Below are 4,990 nucleotides of genomic sequence, written 5' to 3'. Positions count from 1 at the left end.
TCTTATATGTGTCGTAACTTTACCCAATCCCGACACCTGATGACCCCAATAGAGTCGGTAAACGAGTCAAAGTACAGTACTAGCATATAGAGTCTCAATGATATTTCAAGTAGTAAGGACTAATGGTGTACAACCAAAACCGCGGACTTATCCACTCAAATAATAATAACCACTTGGAAAGTCCGAATAGGGTAGTTCGATCATTCATCATATGAATATCCATTTGCATGCTTTGAACATCTCCATGTCCATTACCAATGAAACGTGGTACTTGGCATCACAAATGATAGTCTCAATCTCGAGCGATCCTTATCCTTATTAGCGGACGGCTCAATTGACTAGGAACTGTTTAGAATATACAGTGACTATAATATGTGTTTCATAATAGTGATCTCTCTTTATTCACTATCTCATCTTACTTACACTATAGTATATTCAAGGTCTTTATCAAAACAACAATAGTATATCACAATATAACAATATGAAGAAAGACGAAGAAAATGCCATTAATGAATGTAAATTATATTAAACAAAGATTGTTTATGCATAGAGTCATAAAAGCCCTTAGCCACAAGTTGGCTAACCGGGCACCCACTCTTTCAATAGCAGCCCAGGTTTTCTGGTCAGAAATCATGGTGAAATAAAAAGAGGAAAACCCAGGTTAGTTATTAACTACCAAGGTATTAATAAAATCCTGGAGTTTGATGGGTACTTCATACCCAGTAGAGAACATCTAATTAGATGTGTACGAAATGCTAGAGTGTTCTCAAAATTTGATTGTAAGTCTGGATTTTACCAAATTCGAATGGAAGAAGGCAGTAAGAAATTCACACTCTTCTCTACACCACAAGGACATTATATCTGGGAAGTTATGCCTATGGGATTGGCTAATGTACCCCAAATATTTCAAAGAAAGATGGATAATCTTTTTAAAGATTATTTCAACTTCATGTTTGTTTATATTGATGATATTCTTATAGCATCAAAAAACATAGATGAACATATTAAACATTTAGATATTTTCTCTAAAATCTGTACACAAGAAGGACTGGTTTTATCTTAAAATAAAGCAGTCATAGCAACAAGGAAAATTGAATTCCTTGGAATTGAGATTGATGAAATTGGAATAATTCTACAACCTCATATTGTGAAAAAGGTAAAGAATTTTCCAGATAAACTTAAAGATGTAAAACAACTCCAAAGTTTTTTAGTAGTAGTTAATTTTGCAGGGATGTTCATAAACAATCTGGCAATGTATAGAAAGGTGTTTAGTCCTTTTTTAAAAAAGGATGCAAGGTTTATATTGACCGATGAACATACTAAAGGGGTGAACCAATTAAAGGAGATATGTAAGAATCTCCCAAAAATGGTTATACCCGTGGATGAAGATGATCTGGTGTTATTTATAGATGCCAGTGACGAATGGTGGGCAGCAGTTCTTACTAAGATCACTTCGGATGGAGAAATACCAAGCAGATAATGTAGCGGTCTTTTTTCAGAATCTGAGGCTATCAGATGGCATATCAACGAAAAGGAATTTTATGCAGTTAAAAGGGCTTTCGAAAAATGGCCATTATTTTTACTTGCTAAAAAATTCACTTTGAAGGTTGATAACACTCAGGTAAAAGATTTCCTAAGTGATAAGTGTATTTTGTGCACTTAATTTGTATATGATTTTACTTGACTTTTGGAATTTATTGGTAGATATTGCATGAAATTGTTGTTGTTTTTGTGTTTGTAGGAAGTTATGGACTTCGATGTGTTCAAGTGGAAATAAGCTTAAAAGATGGAAGTTTACAAGGAAATTCAAGAGTTTGAAAAGAGAAGAAAAAGGCTGAGTTCGAGCTGGAGGGGCGCCCGCCCTATCCCTAGGCGCGCCCGCGCCGTCGTCTGTTTGGAATATTAGAGTCCGATTGTTTATGGAAACTTTGGGGATATCTTTGGTATTATTTTGGACGATTGTTAGGTCATATTTAAGGGATTTTTCGGAGTCAAAGGAACGATCTATCAGCCGCCAATACACACAATATTCGAGAGAACACTTCTGTGAGTTTTTGGAGTTGAAGAACTGAAGATTGCTTGGAACGAAGACGAAGACTTTTCGACCGGACACGGAAGAAAGACTACGGCTTTGTTTCTTCTTTTTATTTTCTTTTGATTGTTGAATTATGGTTGAGATATTAAACATTATTTGGTTTTTATTGAATTCGAGCATGAACTAAACTTTTCTAGTCTAGAGGTTGACGTAGCTTGGTTGAGACATATTCATGAATCTTTGATTTTAATAAGTTGAATTTCTATAGATTAATTGTGTTTCTAGAATTGAATGTCTTCTTAATTTATTGGCCATAAATTGAGTTGTTATATTTACTTAGAATCATTGCTCGGGAGAGGGAATTTTGAGTAGGATCAATAGGAACTACACTGTTAATTGTTTATATAGCTCGGGAGAGTATATAGCTTTAATAAAACTTTTAAAGAACATCATTTTACACATATCACTACATCTAGATTTTTAATAGGGATATTGAAATCGAATTGTATTTGATACACTCTATTTGTTGCTCGGGAGAGGGGAATAGAATAATCTAAGTGTTCATGGTTATTAATCGAAGGAAATTCATAAAATAGATTAATTAGGATTGAATATTGTCGAGACCAAGTGAAATCAAAACCTCTGGACTATTTTTCTCTGATTGATAATTCCTCGAAATTTGTGTGTGTGTGAGCTTGATAATTTCTTTTTATTTATTTTATTTATTCTGCAAAATTCTCGACGTTTGATTTTCTAGATAAAATTAAGACTATTTTAATTACAAGTATTGAATATTTTCATTTTACTCCCTGTGGGATCGACACTCTCTCTTTCATTATACTAAAACTTGACACTCGTACGCTTGCGAGGAAAATTCACAACAAGTTTTTGGTGTCGTTGCCGGGGAGTAATTTTGATTATTTTTTAGTCTTGTTACCAATTAGTCGAAGTTTTAATTTAAAATTTTCTTTATTTTGATTTAAGTACTAATAAATTGCTATTGTTCTTAATTGCAGTTTATGCGAAGATCTCAAAGTGCAAATTCTTTGCTCTTTGATCCAGAGATTGAACGAACTGCAAGAGCTTTGAGAAATGCTAGGAGAGAAGAACAATTAAACATGGCTGAAGAAGATGTCAATGAATTGCCTTTGGTGCCAATTAGAGATCATTTCAGGCCAACGATCCAAGCTCACTATTCTGGAATCGCTAGAGGGACAATAAATGCCAACAACTTTGAGTTGAAGCCGGCCTTAATCAACATGGTTCAGCAGAACCAATTCAATGGAACTGCCACAGCTGATCCTCACTTACACTTGCGCACTTTTCTAGAGATTACTAATACTGTTAAAATAAATGGTGTTTCTGAGGATACAATACGCTTACGTTTGTTTCCTTTTTCTCTCAGGGACAAGGCACGGAGTTGGCTGCAGTCATTGCCACTAGGACGCATAACAACTTGGGAGGGCATGGCTGTGAAATTCTTAGAGAAATTCTTTCCACCATCCAAGGCAACCCAGCTGAAGATTGAGATCAGTACCTTTCAACAGCATGATTCAGAACAGCTATACGAGGCATGGGAAAGGTACAAAGATTTGTTAAGGCATTGTCCTAATCATAATTTTGCAGATTGGGAAGAAATAGAGTTTTTTTACAATGGACTGAATGCGCCTACAAGAATGTCTGTGGACTCTGCTGCTGGAGGTACCATATTTGCCAAGGACCCCATTCAGGCTTATGATATGCTGGAACAGATTACTATCAATAGTTATCAATGGCCATCTGAACGTATGGGAGTCAAGAAAGAAGTGTACAGTGTGGATCCTCTTACATCCATTACTGCACAACTATCTGCATTAAGTACACAAGTGGCCTCTCTGAACAAGGTGAATATCGCAGAACCTGTAGGTGTGTCGGTTGCCATAGATGAATCTCATCCACCTGAGGAAGCTCAATATATAAATCCCAGAGGCTATGGAAACTATCGAGGTAACCCTCCTCCTCATACTTATCATCCTGGTTTACGTAACCATGAAAACTTTTCTTATGCCAACAACAAGAATGTGTTGAAACCCCCTCCGGGATTCAATACAAATCAAGGGGAAGGTAAAGCATCGTTGGAGGATGTGGTATCTACATTTGTTACTAAATCTAACAAGCGGATGTCGAGGACTAAAACTCGAATGGACAGCATGGAGACACGCATGTGTAGTTTGGGAGCTATGATGAAATCCATGGAGACACAGATTGGACAGCTTGCAAATGCTTTGAAGGATCAAAACAGAGGACAGTTTCCCAGCAATACTGAAGTGAATCCAAAAGAGCAGTGCAAAGCAGTTGAGTTGAGAAGTGGGAAGAAGTTAGAAGAGAAAGAGCAGATCAAAGCCAAAGAAAGTGAAGAACCAGTGACTGAAGAAATTGTGGTTGAAGAGCCCAAGAAGGAAGCTGAATCTAAACCGATGTACAAGCCACAACTTCCTTATCCACAGCGGTTTAAGAAGAAGGCACTTGATGATCAGTTTTCCAAGTTTCTAGATATCTTCAAGAAGATACACATCAATATTCCATTTGCAGATGCCTTGGAACAAATGCCTAATTATGCAAAATTCATCAAAGATGTAATGTCTAAGAAGAGGAGATTGCAGGACAACGAAGTGGTGAATTTGACAGAAGAATGTAGCGCAATCTTGCAGAAAAAGTTTCCACAAAAGCGGAAGGATCCAGGGAGTTTTACTATCCCTTGTTTTATTGGTGGTTCTAAGGTAAATAGAGCTTTATGTGATTTAGAAGCCAGTATAAATTTAATGCCTTTTTCTGTTTACAGGACTTTGGAGCTTGGAGAAGTCAGGGCGACCACCATCACATTACAGCTGGCTGATCGGAGTATCACATACCCATGGGGTATTGTGGAGGATGTTTTGGTAAAGGTCGATAAGTTCATATTTCCAGCAGATTTTG

General features: G+C 36.6%; 1 non-coding gene across 1 annotated transcript; it reads right to left on the bottom strand.

Moving 5' to 3' along the window:
* Positions 1–3,550: 3,550 nt before the first annotated feature.
* Positions 3,551–3,656, bottom strand: LOC140876985 (small nucleolar RNA R71). The gene has a single exon (XR_012149207.1). It is a non-coding gene; the product is annotated as a small nucleolar RNA R71 (small nucleolar RNA).
* Positions 3,657–4,990: the final 1,334 nt, after the last annotated feature.

The sequence above is a fragment of the Henckelia pumila genome, chromosome 1 (assembly GCF_033568475.1).
Source record: "Henckelia pumila isolate YLH828 chromosome 1, ASM3356847v2, whole genome shotgun sequence".
In the NCBI taxonomy this organism is placed as follows: domain Eukaryota; kingdom Viridiplantae; phylum Streptophyta; class Magnoliopsida; order Lamiales; family Gesneriaceae; genus Henckelia; species Henckelia pumila.
This window is presented reverse-complemented; position numbering and strand designations above follow the sequence as displayed.